This window comes from Battus philenor, unplaced genomic scaffold, assembly GCF_028537555.1.
Source record: "Battus philenor isolate CCGP_79_NKW_IND1 unplaced genomic scaffold, ilBatPhil1.0.hap1 SCAF_9, whole genome shotgun sequence".
Taxonomy (NCBI): domain Eukaryota; kingdom Metazoa; phylum Arthropoda; class Insecta; order Lepidoptera; family Papilionidae; genus Battus; species Battus philenor.
Window position 1 is genome coordinate 14,553,575 of NW_027181759.1, and position 27,369 is coordinate 14,580,943.

The window sequence follows — 27,369 nt, forward strand, 5'->3', positions numbered from 1 at the left end:
TGAGAAGAAGCTAATAAGAAAGGGACCAATATTTAGCCACTTCCACAAATGCAGTGATAGTCGTGCAACAAAGTGCACCGCCCGCCAGCCCGCTGATAAATGCGTATGCGGCAAACAATGCGAATTACACAACTGCCACCGTTAAATTACTCAACACGTGTTGCCCCGTGGAGGGCATCTTCAGGAGTTGTTTTACACCGATTAGTGCCAAACATAGAGTCATTAAGAGTTAGAGGCACTTTGTTGCACGACTACCACTGCATGTGCGAAAGTGGCTAAATATTGGTCCTTTTGTTACTAAGGATGGACTTCCGCAAAATAACGCCCGATTCCATTAAATGTATAAGAAGCTAATAATAAACGGATCTTTTTTGTACTAACTTTTCTTTCTGTCATTTACCACTCTTATCAGAGTGATCGTGGTCAAGCTAAAGTTGGATCTGGTGACCCTGTATCTCTGGCTTCACGCCATGTATATCTGTGGCGGAGTAAGAGCATTCACTTACTAACTTATTGGTGATAGTTTTGATGATGTCTATCGATCTGGCTGCAAAACGTCTTCGAGATCGCACGCCTTCCACTTTCGTCATCAAAGATCCAAGAGAGAAGTAGTCACTTCAATCCTTATGAAGTGGAATTATTTATTTATTTAACACTTATACACTTTGTGTTTAACGCGAACATAATACCCAAGGCTTTCTCTACCGTTTAGGCGGTGCAGAGATAAATTAATGAAAGTAGATGATACAAGATAATATCAGAAAAAAAAATAATCAAATCGAGAAGGTAAATATATAGCTAAGATAAAAAAACCTTATCTAAATATATTAATGGCTACTACTTACTATAATTTTATATTTAAATGTGACATTATAGTTATATTTAAATTTTTAATTATTAATGCTAATTTATATAATCGTTTCACGACTGCATTGGTAAGTATATAAATATATAAATAAATATACCGATGCAGTCGTGAATATATATATATATATATTTATATATATATATATATATATATATATATATATATATATACATATATATGTATATATATATATATATATATATACATATATATGTATATGTATAAGTGTGTGTGTTTATAAAATGTAAACTCTAAAACATGTTTCTAGTAATTTACTATTTCTACCTCTTTTACCTAATTTTGTCAGAAAACGACATGCCAATATGTTTCTACAGTAAAGTCAAGCACAAATAACAAATCACATGCAACAAATCATATCAAACACTTTGTATAAGGTATCCAGTGTGAAGGAATCCGTCATACAACTGATAATATCTCAAAGTCTCATGTGGTCGTTCCTCGATACATTCATCAAGCCAATATAATTAAGTTTACTCACTCCGACTGAATAAACATCGCTACTGCCTCGCCTATTGCCTTATGCAAACGATTTATGACCGCAATAACATGCGTACACATTTATTTGTTTATAGTATGACTAATAATAAAAGCTTTCTTTGTCACGCCATAGCATTCAAGGTCGATAAACCAATATGATTCATTTTTATTATAAATTCATTATTATACCTACGACGTCTGCTTCATTTGAAATATCCATTTGTATCATTTTATTTAATTACAGTTTAGATCAGTGATTCCCAAAGTTGTCTATATCGACCCTTGGGAGTCTATGACAACCTGCAAGAGGTCTACGTCAGCAAAAAAAATTTGGGGGTCTATGAAATGAAAATGGGGGTCCACGATAGTGGATCTCAACACATACGATAGTACCTATTAACTTACATCATACTATCTTATAATATCAAAACTGATTGAATTGACGCCAAATGTTGATAATTTATTATTAAAACATCAGGTTCATCCTTCTCACTGAAAATATTGACTTATTACTTATGTTATTTTATTTATAGTTTATTTAATGTTACGTATGTTTTACATAACAGATACAAAAAAAAATTTGAGTATTTTTAATGAAATTCAATTAATAAATGTATAAATTAACACTTGTTTTTACTTTAAGTTTTTTACACTAAACTTCACTACAGTTAGAAATTTACAGGAAATCAATATCAGGTAAGTAGGTAGTCTACCCAACACGGAAAAACATGGCAAGGAATCTACGACACAAAAAAGTTTAGGGAACTCTGGTTTAGATCATTTATAATGGTAGAGAATGGTTTACGACTACGAACCGGCACCTGCTAGATGGACCAACGACATAGTCAAGATGGCAAGAAGTCACCGATTGAGGGTAGCGTAGTAACGGTCAAAGTAGTGACGTTTAGAGAAGAGAAAGCATATGACTTTGCAGTGGATGTCCATTGGCTGAAAAAGAAGAAGATAGAGATGGAGAATGACAGAATAATTCCATACAGTAACATGAGAAATGTAGACTAGAAATGAATCTAACAAGGTTCTAAACACGTTCGGACACGAGTCCACGATAAACCATATACTATTTTAGACGATCATTTTCAAACTGTATTAAATAAGTTCTTTTAGTTAGATTTTTAATCCTATTGCACATTATAATTATTATACATATCTAATTGATTTAGGCGTTACTTTGCGGAAGTCCATCCTAAGTAAGAAAAGGACTAATATATAGCTACTTCCACTATGCATCAGTAGTCGTGCAATAAAGTGCACCGCCCGCCAGCCCGCTAATAACTCCAACTCGGTGTTTGGCACTAATCGGTGTAACATTACTCATGAGGATGCCCCGTGGAGGAGTAAAACATGTTGAGTGATTTAACGGTGGTAATTGTGTAATTCGCATTGTTTGCCGCATGCGCATTTATCAGTGGGCTGGCGGGCGGTGCACTTTATTGCATGACTACTGCTACATAGCGGAAGTAGCTATATTTAGTCCTTTTCTTAATTATTATATATTTAGAATTTTTTTCCATAGAAAAGTTAAAGATATGTATGTCATCTTAAAATGTAAGAAAAGCCTAATTTGTTACAAACTAGAACCAAATTGAACTCCACCATGATCAACATCATCACCATTTAAGCGAAAAGCCATCTATCGGTGAACACAGGTCTCTTTAGTAGATTTCAAATAAGACCAGTTTTTTACTATTGAAGGCCTCTCATTTATCCCATGTCTTGAGTACACAGAGACATTATTTTTCTTAATAGGTTTTTCTTCACATAGTAATTCTATTTCATTCTCATCTTTTATCATTCTCTTTACCTTCCACAAATCTTTGTTTCATTCGTCACATAATCTATCATTCCTTTCCATATTTTATTTCCCTTTCTTACATCCCCTTCACCTCCAGAGTACTCTTACTTTAGATTTTTATTTTTGTTATAATATTACTCTTATAATATAATTTGTTGCGGCGTTCTTTATTTTCCATTATGGAGGGCGATGGTGCCACTTTCTATCCTTACCTTCAGCTCCAATTCGCACTCCATCTTGAAAACACGGGACAGCTCTTAATTGCGTGCACTATGATCTAATCCACCGCTGGATCGCAGATGCAGGAGGTAATCTCCCTGAGAAACTTTCACAGGTACTCAGCGAATTCCCCGTTCCTCGTGGACATTTGGGCCAGAACATTGTCCAGTTCCATTGTACGCAGTGTACGGTCTTGACTTCCCGAAAGAAGGCTTTATCTATTACTTTCTTTCGTCTTCGGATCTTCTTATTCCTGATTCGATTACTCCAAGGCTCGTATCTTGCAAATAAATCCAAAAGTGAAAGACCACGTTTCTGTACCGAAGATTGGTGATTTTAATAACAGATATTAATTCCAGATTTTCTTCTTTAGGTACTGATATTAGATGTTTCGAGGTGTTTCGGACACCACAAATGTCATATTAATATGAATAAAGAAGAGAATATAATATGAATAAAGAAATGAATCATACTATATATAAGCCAACTTAATACCGTCTACACGATGCATATACATAAGAACTCCTGGAATCCCATTAATTTAAGCCAAGGCGTGTTAAGATGGTGGTTACAGATAAATCGATTCGTGGATCGTACCGTATTAACAGCGATTAACGGACCCCAGTCGGACCTTAGGGGTAGATTTATGCGACGCTATTACACGGGAAAACGTTGAGAAACGATAATTAGAATTCGCTTCATCGAATCTTTGTTAGAGCTTTTGAATTATTCTTTACGTATGTAAACATTTCTTGTTTACCGATATAAGAAACATGTGTCAATTAGTTGATATGTTATACTTTATGGTTATAATTTAAGTTTAATAAGATATGTTATAGTGGACAACTAGATGGACCAGCTGTATAATAAGGTTGTGTGAAGTCGCCACTCTAGAACCTTTCGACCTCTTCTAGTGCCACTTTAGACGTGCCATTCTTCGTGCTATATCGGTGATTTTATTTCTTCTGCAGTTCTGCTTCTTTGGGCTGCTCTCTGGCCTTTTTATATAGGCCGTAAGTAACGACCTCTCGGTTCTGTATATCATTACCGGCAATACACATTGGTCAAAAACCTTCGAACAATGCGATATTTTAGACAGGATGTTTCGGAATTTTCCGAACGATGCCCATTTGAGATGGCTTCGGCGATCTATTTAACGAAATTGGGCTTACCAAGATGTACTGTTTATCCCAGGACAGGCGAAGGTAACTACTTGAGAAGGCATGATATAAGGAGTTTCTATCTATCGTCTAAATCAGAGTTCCCCAACCTTTTTTGTGTCGTAGACCCCTTGCCATGTTTTTTCGTGTTTGGTAGATCCCCTACTTACCTGATATTGATTTTCTGTAAATTTCTAACTGTAGGGAAGTTTAGTGTTAAAAACTTAAAGTAAAAAAAACACATGTTAATTTACACATTTATTAATCGAATTTAAATTAAAATTTTTATCTGTTATGTAAAATATACGTAACATTAAATAAACAATTTTTTTTTACTTCATAGATACTTTCATAAATAATGTAAATGTTTTGATATTATAAGATAGTATGATGTAAGTAAATAGGTACTATCGGTGTATGTGTTGAGACCCACTATCGTGGACCCCCATTTTCATTTCATGGTCCCCCAAATTTTTTTTTGCTGACGTAGACCCCTTGCACGTTGTCATAGACCCCCAGGGGTCTATATATGATAATTTTACAGCATTTTCTCCAAGAAGATTGCTTGTGTATTAAATTGTGAATAAATATTTATTCTTTCATAAATTACTTCGTTTGTTATAATATTCTAATGCATTATTTGCCTCCTGTGCCTTGTGCCTTTTAGAGCATATCATTTACCTAATGCGGTTTATTGCAGCAATTTATCTCTGTTACTGATAAGATGTCTATCAAAAGATCTAGACTCGGTTGCGGCCGCGATATCATTTCCGCGTATGTTTAATAATATATATGTAAAACATACCACTTGCACCGTATAATATGTGACAGATATAATTGAGGTAATCACTTCCTAATACACAGAATACATACTATATGATTATTAGCTGGTTATTTTCCATTTAATTTTTTTAAGTAAACAACTGACTGACAATATGCAATAATTAGGTATAATATTTCAAAAGACAAAGTCGCTTGTGTGAAACCGCTTAAGGTTGACTTCCATAAAACTGTGAAATTTTAATGAAAATATTACACAAAATATTAATGAAAATCAGGCTTCCAGGACACTAGTTCAAAAGCCTTTATAAAATACAGACGTATATTTTATAATCGCATACCTCAGCTGTATAATATGTAAAAATATGATCAATTTTTAGGTATTATACAGGGTGATTACTTATAATTATAAAAAGTTTAAATTAGTAATATTAAAATTAATTTTTGATCTATCTATATAAGCAGACTTTATACTGGCGGTATTCATTGACTTATCGTATACCAGCAGATATATGTACATTGGTCATTTGCTGATTTAAAAAAAATCATGCCGTTGTTTTTTACACAACACGTGTAGAGTAGATTATCCGTGGCACTTCCGCACATGCAGTGGTAGACGTGCAATAAAGTGCACCGCTTGCCAGCCCGCTGACAAATGCGCATGCGGCAAACAATGCGAATTACACAACAGCCACCGTTAAACCACTCAACACGTGTTTCACCCCTCCACGGGGCATCTTCAGGAGTTATGTTACACCGATTAGTGCCAAACACAGAGTAACGTCACTTGCACATCTGCCACTGCATTTGCGGAGGTGGCTAAATGTTGGTCCTTTTCTTACTTAGGATGGACTTCCGTAAGGTAACGCCTGATTCCATTAAATACACAGAAATATGTTTTTTTACAAGTCATATTTATTGGAATCGTTTAAACAAAAGTACAAAATATGAGTATTGAAGTTAGATATGCACACGTATATGACAGCACTCCTAATAAAACTTAAGATGCCGGTTAGTTAATTATGATCGGTGTTTGGATTTCGCTAATTTTATGGTGAAATAATAATGACAATTATTCACACAAGTAATTTGTTTCGATTTCTCAGGAGCTACAGGATGTATAAATTTAAATATTGAAATAATTCGACAATAAATCGGAACCAAAAATAATTGTTCACAGAGCCGTATGTGGATCGCGCCACTCTAATACAGGATGTAGCATATATTATTTGTCTGTAAATATGTTATATATTTACTACTATAAATCTTTTACACCTAAACTAATCAACCTGTATAATATATAAATCTACACAGATTTAAAACAAAATGTCATTCGAAGATTTTCTTATCAAGCATCAAATTTTTCGTTACAACCAGAAAATAGGAAAATATCTCATACCCCTTGACTCCTCCTTTCTGTACGGTACAAAACCGGATGCCACCACACTAGTATAAATACATTTTTCTGTTCACGCCGGATGTTTGACTATTGCGGGTCATCGACCTCCATTTGTTACCGGGCCACGAAAACCGAGATCATAACATGAACGCATTTATTCATATCGTTATCCATTTACAGTGACCACATGTATACATTATATGAAGGCCTTTTGTATTTAAAAAGTTAAAAAATCTTTTGTAGGTATATGTGTATGCATATATAATAAAGTTCCACGAGATATTAAGATATCTCCCGTTTCTTAGTTTTAAATCTAAAATTAAAAGTAAATTATTAAATAAATCTTATCGTAGCATTTAGTTGATTGAATCGTACGAAAGTTGGTTTGTTGACTTATTTTAATGATTAATATTAAAGGGACCACAAAATAATGACGTTTCTGTTGACATATTTTACTTAAAAACCGTTAGATATTTACCGCTTCGGCATTTGTATATAACATGGCAAAAGGTTGTTGATAACGAAGCTGAAAATATTGTGAATTACAAATAAAAACTCGTTATAAATGTAGTCGTGTGAATTTAACTTAAGAAGGCAACATATAACGCGATCTGTGGTGATGTGTGAGCGGTAGCACAGCGATAGGCGACTAAAACTTGCGATCGTTGATCATAGGTTCAAATCCCGGAATATAATTTTATGCAATTCACAGTGTGCATTAATTACCTATGTATAGGATTTCCACTACTTACAAAGAAGTTTCCAGCTTCCTTTGCATGCCATAAGAGGACACTGGAATCGCTCCGTATTTGGGGGAGCCCTATACCCAGCAGTGAGCATCTAAAGGCTGAAATGACACGAACAATTCATTCCGAAGCTTTATCATTTAAATATTCTACACAATATAACATAATTATTAACGAATTTTGGTTTAATTAATATGGGAATTGAATCCGCGACTTGCGATCGCAAATCTCAGTCGTAAAGGACTTTTAAGCTACCACTGCTCGTAAATCCAACATATCGGGTAATTGTTGAAAAATTATTATTGTACATTCGACATGTATTTCGTAAACCTGATTGTTATGAAGTAATTATTGAAGGTGAAACGTAGCACCGATGGTACATCGAAAAGACCTCGTTGATCTGTGAAGATATTGTTGGTGTTGTACTGACCAAAATTGTGTTAGCGATGAACACTAACGACGTTATTTATTTGACATATACAGGATGATTGGTTATAGGTGTTACAACTTTAAAGGAATGAATGTAAAGCTCATTTGACTATAGAAAGTTTTAAAACTTTTAAACATATTTCTAATCACCCTGTATGAAGTTGTCACCCTTTAATATATTGTATTATTTTTTTTCTAATTTAATGGTCGATCTTCTTGCAATAATTACGATTAAAATGCAGTAATCTCCATTTAGGAAAAATATTTTATTACTATATTATCAATAGGTTATTTACTATTTCTAAAACCATTGTACTGTCAATTAATATAAATAATCACCATTTAAGTATATATTTTTCAATTAGAAAATGATTTTTCGTCTTAAATAAAGGTGGCGGTTTTGAACACGAGTCTATTTTATTCTTAGCAACGTAACTGTCTTTTCACTATATATTTCTCATTTTTACATTCGTTACATTACATCGATTTGACGTTAAAACGTCAAGATTACAAAAGTGACAAATAAGATACGTTTATGAACTTCTAATATAAGTAAATAAAAACTTAAAAATATTTATATATATATATATATATCAACTATAGATGGAATTTCAGATGAAACGCTTTTTTAGTGGCCCGAACACTTCGTCAAGAAATTGGCACACGAGTTTAGTGGACCATCTAGTATACTTGTAAGACATAAATAGACAAGTACACTTCACTACTGGTTATGTCGAAACTGGGAAACATCATCTCTTATTTACGAGCACATTGCCACTTGTCAGCTGTGATCACCTTTCTCCGCTTCGACTAATAACGGGTTTATTAATTGGGATATCTGATATCAATACATGTATTCTTTCATTGGAATTGATTTCTAATCAATTCTAGATAGAATGAGATCATTATCATTATTAGTATTATGATAATGAATCTATAAAGACGCCAGTTAACACATATATATATACTCTGCTAATATGTGGAAATAAACGTTGTCAATGGTCATCCAGGAAGCAAATATTTTCAAGCATTGTTTATAAAACTATATTTGTTAAGAGCAACTGTTGAATTTCTCTCCCGCCAGAACTGCCTTCCGAGCCTGTGGTAGATTTCTATATGGACAACAATGCCGACACTTTATGTTGATTGAAGATTCGAATCGCCACACTTGACGGGCTTGGCGATCGCATTGTGGAATTATGGTACGCATGAACCCTGCTATCCATCCTCTGGAAACTTATTTATAACCCGTGCCTTACGATTGCAAATCAGTCTACCACTACTCAGACATATGTTGATTGACAATTTGAAAGTGCTTGTAACAGCTTATTTGAATAAAGAATATTTTGACCATCTTTTATGCTCAATAAAAGACGATATAACGTTAGTTGATGAACTGGACATAGATGGTCTTCAGCCAGGAACCCCCCTCCCCCCGAGTTTAGGCGTGGTAGGTAGGTATTGAAATCATATTGAAAGCTATAGAGCTCTAAAATAACTTAGATGGATACTCATGGCGCAGAGGCCTCTGAGAGAAGATTTTAACTTTGACTGTCACTAACTACGCGTTTTTCTTTCTGTCTGGAGTGTCCAAGAGGGTCGTAGTCGCTTACTATAACGTGACTGACATTTCACATTGACCGCTTTGAAAACATTACCGCTTAAAGAAGAAATGGGAGAAGGAACATCAGCAACGCTTCTGTTATAACTTCTAAAACCATTGATTATTGAATAAAGTAAACCTTACATTAGTTGATAGCATATAAGCTAAACATGTGTGTTGCAGATGATGATTTACAGATCGGTGACCTGGTCCCTTATATAAAGGCTCAATGTCACCCAAAGAGTGATTGAGATAGCTGTGCTAGGAGTTTTGATGTGAGATTCAGAAATGAGGGTATCCGCAGATGAACCAAGTTTATGAAAGGTTGAAGAATTGCTCATGGAAGTGTGCGGGGCATATTGCTCGTGTAACCAATGGCTTTTGGGACCCCAAGATTCTCGAGTGGTGACCCTGAACCGTTAGAGGTGACGTGAGTAGGCCTTCCACTAGATTGACCTTCTCTTTGTAGGAGACCTATGTCTTGCAGTTCACCTTCATTCACCCTTTTAAGGCTTTATAACTTGTAAAGCTTTAAACCTTGTATTTAAGCATTCCTCCTCTTTTTCTTTTTCTTTTACCGTTCATGTTTTGAAGGTTACTGTAAGGTGGATACCTTGCAGCGGTTGATAATACAACAGCTGTGACGTATACGTCGGAAAACCCACTCCAGTTCACCAGAAGCAACATTACGGCTAGCGATTCAATTCTATATATACACACGACAAAAACTCAACGACACGCCGCTTTTTATTATATTTTTTATACGACGTAAGTTTTTCACAGTTAAACATAAAACCGTTTCACTAAACAAATGAAACTGGCCAGTTTTATAAAGGTTAAAAAAAATAACAAAACAGTGTTCCGATTTTAAATTTAGCTGATTTTTTGATTATAATTTAACTTTTAGCTTCACCGTTCCATTTTTGAACAATATTTATATAACCTAGAATAATATATTCACAAAAAAAATCTATTTAAAAATGTTGTTTATTAAAATACATTACAATAATGGTTAGGTTTTTAAAATATTTTTGTTATTATTTATTAAGATTAGAATTGATTATTGATTGCTAAGATAGGAGAACGGTTTAATCAGATAGTTTCTAATAAAAAAAGCTAAAATTATAACTTATTTTATCTACATATATATTTAATCAAAACGGATATATTTATCTCTGTGTATCTTAATCACTTTTACGGAACCGAGAGGTCACCCAGACAGCGATGGAGAAGGCTGTGTTCAGAATTTCGCTGCGAGATAGAACAAGAAATGAAGAAATCTACAGAAGAACCAAAATCACCGACATAGATCAAAGAATTATTGGGCGGAAGTGACAATGAACGTTGCACATCGCTCGTTTCGTCGCTGTTGATTCCGAAAGGTTTTTGGGTGGTGACCAGTGCCGGTAGACGCAAGAAATAGGGCCCCCACTGGTAGTTCGCAGGATGTGACCACCGCAAGATTGTAACAATTATTGGAAAAGGAAAGTAACTTCAAGAAGAAATAAGTCAAAGTTATTTCAAACCAAATATGATTTTTCTAAATTAAAATACAAAATTTATCATATCAACAATCCTGTATTAAGTTTAGAATATTTTATTTAAAAAAAAACATATTTGATATTCAAGAATACGATGAAGTAGATACTTCTAGTCGTTTCAAACCTTAAACATAAATTCGTATAAAATGCCCTATTACTATCTAAACGATCTAACTTGATGCCCACTTAAAGGCATAGGCTTTCCCCAAATATATCTATGGTTCGCTATACCATAATCGCCAAACTGCGATCAGTATCACGCCTGTTAAGGCGTGATACTGATCGCAGTTTGGTATTATGGTACGCAGAAAACCGCGCTGTCCACCCCCTATAAACATATCTGTGGGCACTGGATATCTTATATAATTAATTCAATTAATATAAATTCCTGGGAATCGAATCCGCGACCTACGATCGCAGGTGTCAGTCCTGTACCGCTGTGCTATCACTGTCCAATTTAATACAACTTTAATAAAGATATTATTAAAATGATCTAAAAAAAACCATATGAATTTGTTAGGGATTTTTTCAGATAAGGATGCGTTTGGCACCCTAGTAGATTTAAGTTGAAGTAAGCCATTATTAGAGAGCTCAATCTTAACCTTGTTTATACCAATTTGAGCTCTTTTGTTCTAAATTCAAATTCAAATTCCAAATATATTTATCCAAATATGCATTATATTGGGCGATATAGAGTTCAATCTGATTTTAGTTTTAATCAAATTTAATTCATCTCATAACGTGCAGGCTTACTCATTGATTAGATATTAATATAAATAGATAAAGGTACACGAGAACAGGATATACGATAATTTCGATAATATTTCTTATTACAATATTAGAGTGTCGTTAAAAAGAAACAAGACATTAATGATTATAAAAAAAAATTACTTCAACTTGTTATTAAATGTTTTACGATATAAGTTAATGCAAAAAAGCCAACTTAAAAAATGATTTCGGAAATATTAAATCTAATTGTCTGTGGAGTAAAGATCCTAATAAAAAAATTTTTACGTCAGTTTTATGCAATAAATAATTTTAACAAAATATTATACGCTATATTTATTTTCGAATAATTAATAGATAAACAATGCTATATGTAATAAAAAATGTATGTTTATATCTAATATATAAAATTCTCGTGTCACGGTGTTCGAACTTGAACTCCTCCGAAACGGCTTGACCGATTTTTACCAAATTTTACATGCGTATTCAGTATGTCTGAGAATCGGCTACTATCTATTTTCCATACCCCTAAGTGATAAGGGTGGTCCACCCTTAAATTTTATTTTAAATTTTTTAGACAATTTTTTTGGTTTTTATTTTATTATGATACAGCATACAAAAATACATACAAACCTAAATTTTCACCCCTCTACGATCAACCCTTATCTTACATTTGTTTATTAAAAACTTTAATTTTTTTTGCAAAACAACGTTTGCGGGATCAGCTAGTATGTATATATAATTGAAAACATCGACTAACTGTAGCGTAAAAAGAAATATCTCGCAAATTAAATTTGAAGTCATTAATTAGCGCTTCACGTGGTACTGTCTTGTTTTTTTTTGCTCTTCCGCTGCGAGCGGGTTTACCCAGCAGCGACCGAAGTCTACCGTCCAACGTCCTGCTTATGCCAACCCGGATGCGGTCAGATCCGTTACTCCAGTTCATAGAGATTTTGTCAATAACAGACGTAAAAAAGTTGCAGCCCACTACCGCTATACAACGCGCACTTTATTTTTTAATTTCCCGACGTATTTAGTCGCACATGGACTTCGGCCGGTCTGCCATGTCGGATTGGTCAGTGTCGATGTGAAAAAAAAAGAGACCGATATATTTTAATCATAAATATATTCGAGCTCTTTTCAAGTGCACCCGTGTTATTACCTGATACGTAATTACGTTTTAGTCTGACATGTAAGTGTTTCTCTATTAATTTTTTATCTGTTCTATAAAAAGTTCTTTTTTTAAATTAATATAAATCTTTATCGTTTTTTTTTTACGACTATATATACTTGATGGCCAGTGTTTAATTTTTTAATGTATTTAGTCATTACAAATATATATACATTCCAATTAAATAGTTGTCTTTTTTGAAGAGAATTGTGTAGGCATATATTGCATAAATAACGTGTTGTTGCCTATAATTTTGAAATACAAAATGTATGTGAGTTATAAATAGGTTTTTAAATTTTCTTCGCTGATAAACCTACTTAAAATATATATATATTTACATTTACAAATTATAAACAAGCCACAACTGAGATAAGATATATATATCATAATTATTTATACATATCATTAATCACTTTGAATAATAGTGAACACTTTTGTCGAGAGAAGGCAAAAGAATCTCAATTTGATTGAAACTAGTATCAAATTGAACTCTATAGTGAGATTCTTTCACTTAAATAGTCCACAGACAACTCTGACTATTTCTTTCATCTCTTGTGACCACTGTCAAACTGTATTATCTCTTATAAATCTAAATAATAATTAGTCTAATCTAAAATATTAATTATTTTTACCGCTGAACATTTCTATCAATCATTGATTAACTTTGGCGCAGTTATAAAGTATATTTATACAACTAAAATGGGCAAATACCTCCCGTATATTAGTATGTGGTCACTATAGCGTGTGTAGCGTTCATTTAAACGAATGTTCTTAAAAACACTCGTGTTACTGGCCACAACAGCCACAATACTTTATTTAAAATTCGAACGTTGATTTGAATTCGGAAGCCGCGAGTAATTGTACCGTCGTATTGGCATTTGGGCTAATTATTTTGGCGCAAATATATGCATGGTACTTTCCGAACACCCGCTAAACGAATATAAGGGAATATAAACAAGGTTTCAATCTCTAGACCAGTGTTTCTCGAACTTAAGTTTATGCATATTTAATATATAAAATTCTCGTGTCACGGTGTTCGAACTTGAACTCCTCCAAAACGGCTTGACCGATTTTTACTAAATTTTACATGCGTATTCAGTATGTCTGAGAATCGGCTTCTATCTATTTTCCATACCCCTAAGTGATAAGGGTGGTCCACCCCTAAATTTTATTTTTAATTTTTTAGACAATTTTTTTGGTTTTTATTTTATTATGATACAGCATACAAAAATACAAACCTAAATTTTCACCCCTCTACGATCAACCCTTATCTTACATTTGTTAATTAAAAACTTTAATTTTTTTTGCAAAACAAAGTTTGCGGGATCAGCTAGTATTTATATAGCATAATCGCCACGCTTGGCAGGCGGGTTGGCGATCACAACGTGGTATTATACAACACAGAAGACACTGCTGCCCTACTATGGAAAATCGTTTGTAAGCAGTAGCAATCTTATATAATTAATGCATAAAGTGTGAATTATATAACATCTTGGGAATCAACTCGCGACCTAGGATCGCAAGTCTCAGTCCTCAACCACTGGACTACAACTGCAGATAGTTTATAATATTATTATATTGTACTGTTCATTTAAAAAAACTATGAGAGGTATATTTAAGAAAGAAATCACCAGGAAATTATTAACGACACACAGTAAGTTAAAATACAATACATATAAATACATACAAAACTGTAATTCAAATTACAAATTATTTTAATAAAGATCACAACCTAATAATTATTTAATGGAATCAGGCGTTACCTTGCGGAAGTTCATCCTAAGTAAGAAAAGGACCAATATTTAGCCACTTCCGCACATGCAGTGGTAGTCGCGCAACAAAGTGCACCGCCCTCCAGCCTGCTGATAAATGCGTATGCGGCAAACAAAGCGAATTACACAACTGCCACCGTCAAATCACTTCGGAGTGATAAATATTGGACCTTTTCTTACTAATAATTATTTACCGCAACTGTTTACACTACCTACCTATTGAAAGAATATACTTTTTACGTTAATTTTGGCCTCTTTTTGGTTTCTGATCTTATCAAGTCAAATCAATAGCCGGACACTCCTTTGCTACTGCCTTGAAGAAAGCAGAGCATAAGATAGTATGAATAGAGTTTTCTTCGATTCCAACAAGGAGTTTTAGACGAACACGACGACACTCTAAACTTTTAAATCTTTAGTTATATTGAATACGATAGATATATTTAATATAGGTAGCGTAAAATCGAAGACAAAATCTTGATTAATTATCTATATTAAGAATAGAACCAATATTTAGCCACTTCCGCACATGCAGCGGTAGTCGTACAACAAAGTGCACCGCCCGCCAGCCCGCCGATAAATGCGTATGCGGCAAACAATGTGAATTACACAACTGCCACCGTGTTGTTCCACGTCCGTGTTGTTTGTTACACACTGCCACAGTTGCTAAATATTGGTCCTTTTCTTACTTAGGATGGACTTCCGCAAAATAACGCCTGATTCTATTAAATATTTAAGATCAGCATTCCTAGCTGAACAGGCGCGTTTGTACATCAAATTAGTTGTGTAATTCGCATTGTTTGCTGCATGCGCTTTTATCAGCGGGCTGGCGAGCGTTGCACTTTGTTGCACGACTACCACTGGATGTGCGAAAGTGGCTAAATATTGGTCCTTTTCTTACTTAGGATGGACTTCCACAAAATAACACCTGATTCTATTAAACAATTATTTATAGTTTATGTATTTAATAATTATTTACATTAAATCATTTCGTATCTTTTATAGTCATACCGATAAAAAAAATAAACCAATCTGAACTATTGGGATATTGGCATCATTCATTTGAAGCTGTCTCTTCTAAATACGTCTTGATCTGGTGAAGAACACACAACTAATTAAGTCAGGTTTCTTTATGATCATATTCAATATGTTTATACAGTATTAATAGCAGTTAATTTTAAATCTGTATTATCATTTAATACATAAAGAGATGGAAGCGGGTAAAGCAAGATCGGACATCGCTGTGATATTTGATAGAGACATATGCCTTGCAATAAGCGTCTGTGAAAGAAAAAAGTACACTTTGGTGCAATTTTATTAGTATAGATCAGAGTTCCTCGAACTTTTTTGTGTCGTTGACCCCTTGCCATGTTTTTCCGTGTTGGGTAGACCCCCTACTTACCTGATACTGATTTCCTGTAAATTTCTAATTGTATTTATAGAGTGACGAATTGAACAAGTCAGTGCAAGGTAGCGAAGCTCTGAGACTGCGACTCTCAGGTTTTACAAGTTCAAAATGTATTGCGACCACAAAGCGAATAACAACATCCTACAACTTACACAATTTTATAAACATATATAATATTTTTTTTAATTCATAGGTACTTTTATAAATAATGTAAATGTTTTGATATTATAAGATAGTATGATGTAAGTAAATAGGTACTATCAGTGTATGTGTTGAGATCCACTATCGTGGACCCCCATTTTCATTTCATGGACCCCCAAATTTTTTTTGGCTGACGTAGACCTATTGCAGGTTGTCATAGACCCCTAGGGGTCGATATAGACCACTTTGGGAATCACTGGTATAGTTGTACAATATACCCATGGGGACGACAGTCATCAAACAAACCACTTTTTTATTTGTAAAGATTTGATTTGTCCCTGTCACCGCTAACACATCACCGAAGGTGATGAACACCGGCACAGATTACACGTAACTAATTTTTTTTTGGTGTTTACTGACAAAGGATATTATTCGGTACACAATGGGATTCTGCGAAAGGTCTATCTACCTACCTACGTACGTTACGGCCTGTGCTCCTCGATACTCGTGTAATTATAACTTAATTCCATGAAATCTACCTGCGCTGAAACATAACGAACCCATAACTCAAAGTACATTCTATGATTAAAAAAAGGTTTAACAATTTGTCATCGTTGTTAGTACGCAGTACCCGAATCTAAATTAGACTCGCAAAACTTTTCGTACAAAACACCAGAGCTGGCTAACTAAAAAGTATACGCGGGTCGCTTTTAAAATATATTCCATCCTCATTTCATTAATGTTATATATACGTAAACGAAATTGAGTTTGAAAAATACAAATTTAAAATTAAAAAAAAAAACTTATTATATGTAAATACTAAGCAAATTAAACGTTTACTTTATTTTTACATACATCTATGTGAATATATATATATATATATATATAGATGAATATATATCGTGTATAAATAATATTCCAGGCTCTCTAAAATTTCTCTGGCTATTCTAAAAGATTCTATAAACTCTTTTGTAAAGAGTTACCAACTTTATTTTATTAAAAGTCATTTATTTTTATAACAGATGGAATGCAGTCAAACTAGGATAAAAATATGCAGAGTCAATTTAGAATTAGCATTATAAATTTAAAAAAAATCATTAAAAATAAGAATAAGATATAAATAGTGCGCTCAATGCCACCTATTTGTTGTTAAAATAAAAGGTATGTACACAATGTACATATAGATAATAGAATTAGTGGATAATTTATAACAAATGTAGAATAGGAAATTAATATTATAAATAAGACAGTAAATAGGAAGTTAATGTAAATATTTTAACATTTAACAATTAGCAATGTAGGAAAATAATTAGGTAAAAAATATACTAAGGAATAAGTGGTAAAAAAAAGAAATGATAATAAATGTTACTAAAATCAAAGTTATCTACTCATTGAACGGTACATGATTACAGGTGGTTTTTTAAAAAAGAAAACTTTATTTTAATTTTACAGGTATCATTATAGGACACTCAATTTTGTATGTATCTCTATAAACTGCTCTACGGATATTACTTTTGTGACGTCACAAGTGATTATATTAAATGAAATAATGTGAATTATAAAATCCAACTATAAAAACAAAATTAACGCCATTACTTATAACTACTATTTAATTTCTCCAACATAAATGCGACCCGTCAGTTGGCCACCCCTGCAATACACAATAGTATACATAAGAGGAGACAATAGTTTCTTTAGTTCGTGCACCCTTTCTCTTAGCCCTGCCTTCGCATACCTGAAGAATGAGTTCGCAATTACCATTCTCACGACACCACTGTTATAATAAATCAGGTATCTTTAACCCGGACATCCTGGCAGGGATCCGGGATCCAACCACGCCCGTGTCCCCAACCGTATCGCTAGAAATAGATCACGGGTTTTACACAACTTGTTTTATTAAATAAAAAAACTGTTTTCAACATAACTGATGCAGAAATATTTATGTCGATCTTGGAAATACCCTACGGAATAAAATAATACAAGTTGATTGGTTAAAAAGTTTTTAATTGAGTGAATGTATTGATTATTTCTCTAAGATTTCACCCTTTTTTTATGGTCCTCGCTATTGGGGACCTCTCATTCCTCTATCTCGTGTGGAGGGGACTTTATATTTCTTATAACTTATTCATATAATTTTTTATTATTATCATTCTCTTCTTTCATGTATCATATTATCTGTCGTACTGTTTCTTTCGTTCTACAATGTTCCAAGTCTTTCTCTTTCATTTCATTAGCCATACATCCATCCTCAACCACTACATTCTAGGTTTCCTTACTATTTTATTTTGCAACATTACATTTATTGTTCATACATTTAACATATATTTTCTTTATAATTATCATACTAGATACTACTTTATTTATTTTATTTCTATATTTTAGTGTTTGCTTTACTTTTTTATTTATATTCAAGTCTATTTGAATCTATTATTGTGTTTTATTTTTACTTATTGCATTTATTACCACCTTCCTGCAGTAGCTGAGGAAGCATTCTCTCTCCCCTTCGTCTTGCATGATGGCCGAGATATTCCTTTCCTCTATCTTTTTGCCCATCCGGCATTCGGAATCTGCGCGCAGTCTTCCGAACGCCGAGATTTCACCCTTTATAAAGTGATCATTCTGGAAGATGTAACACTAATATGTTTAAAGCGAAAGTTCAATAAGTTCTGGCAGTGCAAAGTTTACTAGAACAAATACGGTATCCGGCGATAAATATTGCACATCGATTTTTTGAAAGAGACAATCGGCTAATTTCGTCGAACGCTTAGATTGCTTAGATTCTTTGAAATTACTAGTATCAAGCGTCCTCTAGACAGGACCTTGTCTTGAACATTCCTTGCTCTACCTTGTGCGGGCCTTCACTCCTCGCGTTCACTAGCTTTTGGTATTCTACTTCTTCTTTTCAGCTCGTAGACGCCCACTGACAGGCATTACCCTCCAAAACCTGTTCCTGTTCGTCACTCTAGAACCTTTCAGCCCCAATGGTCATCGATAACTTTCATCACAGACGAGCAATTCTTCAAGATATGTCGATGACCTGAAATTCTAACGTCACTACCAATTAGGAAAGCATTAGCTCTGGAAGCTAACAATAAATACATTTAAAAAACTTTTAAGTTAAACGGTTTTTTGATACCCAGATTGTGGTGGTTGTGGAAAAATATGTACCTAGTCCGCCATATTGGAACGGCGTCCATCTTGAATTTTAAATTTTGACATAATCATCGTGTTTTACTAGTGTAACCCTTTCATTTGATAATGGGTATCAAGGGGGGGTTAAGGAAAAATACGTAATCCGCCATTTTGTATCGGCAGCTATCTTAGATTTATAATGTTATTGATTTTATTATATTATATTGTCATCTAAATTAAATGTGTGTACCAAATTTCAGATCAATCTGACAACGGGAAGGTGCTTAAATTTCAATTTCTAATTTTGATCCAAATAAATTCCGTACGGGTCTATGCTACTCTTGTCGAACATAAAACTTTATAATTATTGTAAACTTGTATGTGTTTACATTACAGTTGACATTACATGTAAATAATATTCATATTATTACATTCATATTGAACTTCCCCTGACAAAAGGCTAGCTTGAGTCCCAGCCGTGGTGTAAGGCTAAACAACAATAGTTAACCTTAATTACAATTTACCGTAACCCATATAAATCATATCATCGTTAATGTTCACTTGTAAAGGTTCACGAAAGCTATAAATTACCCGCTTAACTGTACCTCGAGACGCGGATTAGTTACCGCAGTGCAGCGGCCGGCGATAGCTAATTGTGCCGGGGTTCGACACCCCGGCAGCCGCGGACCGGTCGAGTTATCTGTATCAATGGGTCAAACGCATCCGGAACGGTCTAGTGCCTGCAGGTGTACAGTCGCGTACATAATAACTTCGTTACAAATTCAAATCATCATAAAAATTGTTTGAAAATCATTCAACGTTTTATTATTTCAAAGAATGAATTTTGATAATAGCGGAAGATGAAACATTAAGGGACAAATTTACACGACGATTCTGGAAAAAATTATAGAACCCGGCGATAAATATTGCACATCGACTTTTAGAAAGAGACAATCGGCTAATATCGGCTTAGTAGAGTGTTATCTCTGACGCACGAAATACAACAAACTGACAAAACATCACACAGATAGTATGGATCTGTGAGAATCGATTTGTTGTTTTATATTGTTCACTTGTGATACCATACAATGTTGAACACAGGCACAATAATTGTAATAATTAAAAAATAATTGTACTTCCGATAATGCTTTTTATTACTCATTATTTCTTATTTAGATATTTATAATTTTTGAAATAACTGATTTTTAGTAGTTCACAACAATTGAGTTTTTAAAACTTTAGATAGGTGTACTATTTCTAATCACCCTGTATAATAAGAGAAGTGCTTACTAACAAATCATTCGAATAAAATAAATAAGTGTAAATAAACCTTTTAATACATATTTAATTCACATCGTATGAAAGAGTTTTTTTTAATTACAACTATATATATTTTTAAGTTTTAACTTACAAAATAATAATAAAATATTATCGTTTTTACAATGTAAAATAAAAAGTGCCATTATTTTATAAATGTACAAAAAAATAATGGAAATCGGTAAAGACTGTTGTCTACGACTGTACCTTACAAACTATAGATACATATTTTAAGCTTGCTAAAGACGGTTCAAATGTAACATTTCTCGCTAGTTATCCAATTAAATCTAATGCACTTTAAATCCCGTAATTTAACTTTTACCACGAAATTGATTTTCAATGATAAATTCACCGAATAATACGTGATATGCCTTTCACTTAGCGCAGCAATATTACTAGAAATTCTTGATGTATATGATAATCTGAAAGGCTGCCTTGACTTTAGTACAGTCGAAAGTAATTAACCTTTTGCAGTCCAATAGAAAAAGTAAAACGATCAAACGTATTTCAGAGTGATCACTTTATTTATTTAAGATCTTTATTAATAAAAAATGTAACAAAAATATTAAAAAAAATTAATGGCAATATAATTAATATTTTCATTGTTATGCTTATTTACAAGATGTATTTTTTTTTATCTCAATACGAATTTTTTTGGTTTTAAATGACAATATATTTCTTTACATAGGAAAAGATGAAATAGACGAAAAATATGTTAAGTCACTATTAGAATCTTCATGTGTTGATGATGACAAAAAATAAAATTATTTGAATTGTTTGAGTAGTTCTCAAGTTTTATACCTGGCAACACACTTAAAGTTTAATTATATAATAATACAAAATGGAAAATATATATGTCCGCTTATAGAGATTACATGAAAGAATGATTATTACTGTAATATTTTTTTATGACCAGTCTCTCACAGCTGCCCAAATGGCACATGCAGATTGCCCGTGTTCGATTGCGCCTAGTCTAACATCTCTTTCAAAGTAGCAAAGATCGTGGACTCCAGTTGGTGCAACCGGCCAAAGTAGAAATTCAGCTCTCTCCGGCACCCTTGTGTCTAAATGCTAAACGGGTTTTATTGACGAGTGACATACCAAACCAAGGTCCCCTGATGGGGGCCTCTGACTTTAGTCACTTCATGAAACGTTAATCGAAGCGATCTAAGAGCGCGGCGGCCTTCCTTCTCAGTAAAATAGTAACATGCAGCGACCCGAGGATAGACTCCACCGGGAATTCTTTAATTTCGCTTTTTTAAAAGAGGTTTAATTGAGAATCGATTTAAAAAAATGTGGTGGGTAATAAATAGAAGACATTAAGATATCAAAAATGCCTTCAAACTAAAAAATGTCTGTAGAGTTAACATATTTTTTAAAATAGTCTTTTATCAATATAATATAAAAATAATATATTTATATGTCAATACGCTACCTCCAGTAGCAAAGGTTGATATGACATTTACAACTCCGTGTATCAAAACAAATCGGTTCGCGAATACAGTTTTATTTTTTTTCACACATCCTTAAACCGCCTGGTAACTGCTCACCGACTTAAAAGGGCAAAAAGCCTAGACGTGAAATTGTTATTGAGATTATAAAAATATTTACTGAATAAGCATAAAAAAATACATTCAGTACCGTTAAACGATATTGAACCTTAGTTCTAAAAACATTGGATACAATTCACGTTTTAAATAACCTATATTCAGGTTATTTTTGCGGTCAGAAATTTTTCCAGAATTATTCGATTGGCTTTTGTGTAAACAAAATGAACAAAGACATTGGGTGTGACAAATAAAATTAGTTTTTATAGTTAAAATATCAAGCGTTGTCGCTTAGCGAGCCACGGAGAGAGATACGCTCGGGATTTCTCCTTCTCCTGTTTCAATAGAACCGTATACCAGTAGTAGTGGTGATGTAAACAGGAGACTTGGTTAAGATCATTGAAAGGTGTTGAATAAAGATAGCTTGAATAAAAATACAGTACCCGGCGATAAATATTGTATATCGGCTTTTAGAAAGAGACAATCTGCCAATTTCGGCTTCGTCAAGCGTTATCTCTGTCGCACGAAACACGACTGACAAAACGTCACATATGTAGTGTGAGACAGAGATAGTGTATTATGAAGCCGAAATTAGCCGAATTTATCGCCGGATACTATATGCATTTATATGACCATACGAATCGTCGATTATTTTAATAAAAGCAGCAACCTACCACCGGCTGAACTACAAACTCAACACTTGCTTTTTAAATGCGACAATTTTGATGTGTACATTATAATATGAATCATGTAAATAAGTCAACAAATAAAGTTACACACGTTTCGATCAATTAAAAACTCTTTAATTCTGTAATAAGATTTATTTAATAATATACTTTTAATTTTAGATATAAAACTAAGAAACGGAAGTTCTAAGATATCTTGTTGGACTTTGTACATACATATATATATATACACTTATACTCTTGAAATATCTATTTACTTGTTGAAGACGAAATTTATTGTAATATATTTACGATCCACTAAACAAGATAAAAATGTTTGTCTTTATAAACATTGATTTATTTGCGACCCACCTAAATTTAATAATTATTTATTTGTCTCAAGCTAGCCCCTTAGTTTGACACCCCTGGTGCATATATAGAGCCAAGTGTAACATACATCTTTCCATAGAACTGGTCCGCAAAGTCTTCCATGCGTAAACGCTGATAATTTTCTACTGCGTTCACACATTTTAATCTCTCGCACTGACATAAGTGAAGTTTTAATTTATTGCATAGGATTTCTTTGTGTTTTTATACACAGACAGATATTCGACCTATATAATATAGAATAAATATACAAAGTAATTTTTTATATGTGTAAAAATATTAAAGGTTGAAGGTATATCTAATTTTTTTGTTTATTAATTCTAATTTGTTTCGCTAGTATTTTGTTCACAATATTTTTTTTACGCTTTTACTAAACGCAAACAGTTGGGAGAGGGTTGCCGCTATTTGATACAGATCTTTCTCCTCCTTGCTGCGAATCTTGACAGCGTTTTATAATTATTTACAATTTTTCTTATGAGTAAATACAGCTAAAATTTATACATGTTAACAATACAATTTGAAAATTTTACTCAATTATACATTAATTGGTACATTATTTCAAGTCGCTGCCCAAGCGCTACAGACCGTTAAATACCTTGAGGTTTAGGACAATGTGCCGGACCGACTCACCATCAATTCTGGAGTTGATTTTTTCTTGAGAAGGTCCGGTAAGTTGAACGGAGGTATATTAAGGTTTTCGCATAAGGTTTGGTTACGTCTTTTGGATTCGAATCGGGAACAGTGTCTGAATAAGTTGTAAAAAGTCTGTACTGTGGAGCCGTACATGGGCAAGTCTCGTTATCGATTATTTTGAAACGGTGCAGGTACTGCTTGCAGTACCCGTGCCCGCTTAGTAGTTGTGTGAGATGGAAAGATCTCTTGATGAGTTTTTATAGTTTGTTTCTGTCGAAGAGTTTCGGAAGGAGTCCTATGTTGAGCATAGATCATTTACTGTTAATTAATATACAGTACACCATATCCAAGTATCAATGGTTTCAAATATAATATATAACCTATAATAATATAGAAAGGAAAGTATTTATCAAAATTCCGATTAGTTATTTCAGGTCATAGACATCCACTATAAGACAGGCTTTACCCGAAGATATCTATTGGTGGATTTACAATAATCCCCCCGCTGGCAAGCTGGCGATCGCAGTATTTGTTAATATGGCACATAGAGTGCGCTACTGTCCATCCTCTGAAGACTTGTTTGAGAACAGTGACAAACCTATATAATTAATGCACAAAGTGTGAATAAAAAGCGACCACGTGGTGGTCATGTCATCACCGGCAACACACATTGTTCAAAGACTTTCGTCTTCAAACATTGCGGTACTTTGTACTAGATTTGTAAATCGAATCTTAATAATTTCATCACTTAGACCGCGTAGGGGATTCCCCGAGAGCTGTACGACGATATTTATTCTTTTACTTTTTAGTGCACTACCTATGTGACGTTCTATCAATCGTGCGACAGAGATAACGCTCTACAAAACCGAAATTAGCCGATCGTCTCTTTCCAAAGGTCGATGTGCAATATCTATCGCCGGGTAATTTAGTATAAATTCCGTGTACAGTGCCGGCATTTACACTACCTACGGCGACTAACAGTATAGTAAATAATATATTGTATTGTTTGACGAAACATTTTTAACTTTAAAAAGGGCAGAACCTGTCTTTATCGAAAAGCAACCAGTAAAATCTTTCGCACTTAATAAATATAAACCATATTAAGGGGAAGAAAATTAAGTCACTATAAATCAAAAACACAAGAGTCCGTGGGCGCGTTTCACTTCGTTCATCGACTTAATTACGGCACACGGGCTTCCCCTTAACTCGAATACAATACGCAATGTTTAACGGCTCGATAAAAACTTGCTCCGGTGCGAACGAACGCCCACTAAAAGAAAATGGATAATCCGTTCTGACAGGACGCCAAAAAATACCTCGCTACTGATGCACGTGATACAAGAGCTAGCGGTACTACGTTATTTATTAACATGACAAAAATATTGTAAAACGCATGATACATTGCATGTTACGAATAGCCCTAAATCATTATGACAGTGATGACAAGAGTGATGGACGCAAAAAAACTACGTGATTACATAACATATGGATATGTACCAAATAGACCACCATTTAACAGCTTTCTCCTCCAGTACTAAGAAAGCACAACCCAAAAAAAACTGCGATAAAAAAAAATAGAATATGTAAATAATAAAATAAAGAATAAAAAAAATGTACCTAACCACCTAAGAGTATTAAGATGATGGAAGGAAGGCGATGAAAGCAAGAAGGAATAAAAAAACAAAATAAAAGATATTGTGATGGAAATAAGGTAAGAATAAAAGAAATTGAGAAGTATGACAATGCGTGAAGAATAAAGATTAATAATCTGAAAAACATAATTGTAAACAAAGACCCTGATCGCAACTAATTAGGGGTACGAGAGGCCTCCAATAGCGGGGGCCATAGAAAAAAAACAGCTTTCTCTTTAAAAAGTATATAAATAAATATCGTCGTACACCGCGAAGAATCCCGTACACACTCTGATGAAATTCATAAGATCCATTTGAAGACGAAGATCTTTGACCAATGTGTGTTGCCGGTGACGAACGGATTCAAGACGTGGTCAGTTACAACGGGCCTCATCAGAAGGTTGAATTAAGAAAATGATTAATATATAGCTACTTCCGCTATGTAGCAGTAGTAATGCAATGAAGTGCACCGCCCGCCATCCCGCTGATAAATGCGCGTGCGGCAAATAATGCAAATTACACAACTACCACCGTAATGTTACAACATTACTCCCGTGGAGGGGTGAAACACGTGTTGAGCGATTTAATTTATACTGCTACATAGCGGAAGTAGCCTGTATATTAGTCCTTTTCTTACTTAGGATGGACTTACGCAAAATAATGCCTGGATCTATTAGAGAAGGTTCAATGTCACTCAGAGAGTATTGAAGAAGGGTTTCGCTGCGAAATCGAATCAAAAATGAGATCTGTCGAATAACCAAGATCACCGATGTAGCTTGAAGAACTGCTCAACTAAAATGGCAGTTGGCAAGGCATATTGCTCGTGCAAACGATGGTCTTTGGGGCCAAAAGGTTTTTTAGTGGTGACCACAAGCAGGTAGACGCGGTGTGGCTAGACCCTACTAGGTAGACCGACTCTTTGTAGGAGGCCTATGTCTTGCAGTTCACCTTCATTCACCCTTTCAAGGCTTTATAACTTGTAAAGCTTTGAACCTTGTATTTAAGCATTCCTCCCCTTTTTTTCTTTTTCTTTTATCGTTCATGTTTTGAAGGTTACTTTGAGGTGGATACCTTGCAGCAGTTGATAATACAACAGCTGTGACGTGTACGTTGGAAACCCCACTCCAGTTCACCAGAAGTAACATTACGGCTAGCGATTCAGTTCTATATATACGAGGAAATCGCTGGATGCGGGTAGCGCAGGACCGGTGATAATAGCAATCTGTGGAGGAGAGCTATGTAAGAAAAGGACCAATATTTAGCCACTTCCGCACATGCAGTGGTAGTCGTGCAACAAAGTGCATCGCCCACCAGCCCGCTGATAAATGCGTATGCGGCAAACAATGCGAATTACACAACCGCCACCGTTAAACCACTCAACACGTTTCACCCCTCCACGGGGCATCTTCAGGAGTTGTGTTACAACGATTAGTGCCAAACACAGAGTGAGCTCAGTCAGGAAAGCTATTCCTTGCAGTAGGCGTCTATTAGCTGAAAATAAAACAATAAAGAAAAACACAAGATAATCCGAGTTCATCGCACTATAAGTGATTGAGAAAAACTGCTCAAAGTAGAATTGTGGAGTACATCGCTTATGTAATTTATGGTCCTTCTGGAAAGTTCTAAATTTCCGACAAAGAGCTGGTAGCAGCATAAGTGGCCACTTCACTAGCTGGACCGAAGACACGGTTAAGATCTTGGAAATTGCTAGATGTGGGGTGCGCAAGAGGGCTCCTTTCTATCTGCCATGTTACACGATCAATACGCCCCACCTACTGATTTCAGA

General features: G+C 34.2%; 1 protein-coding gene across 3 annotated transcripts in view; it reads left to right on the forward strand.

The window, feature by feature from the left end:
- Positions 1-27,369, forward strand: part of LOC137932439 (uncharacterized) — a 66,448-nt gene that overhangs the window by 22,531 nt on the left and 16,548 nt on the right. For 2 of the 3 annotated variants that reach the window (XM_068776054.1, XM_068776056.1), the window contains exon 1: positions 12,833-12,974. The exons of the other annotated variant lie outside the window; for it this stretch is intronic. The gene's annotated coding sequence lies outside the window, so the exon portion shown is untranslated. Of the gene's footprint in view, positions 1-12,832; positions 12,975-27,369 lie in introns of those variants that run through there. 3 annotated transcript variants of the gene reach the window in all.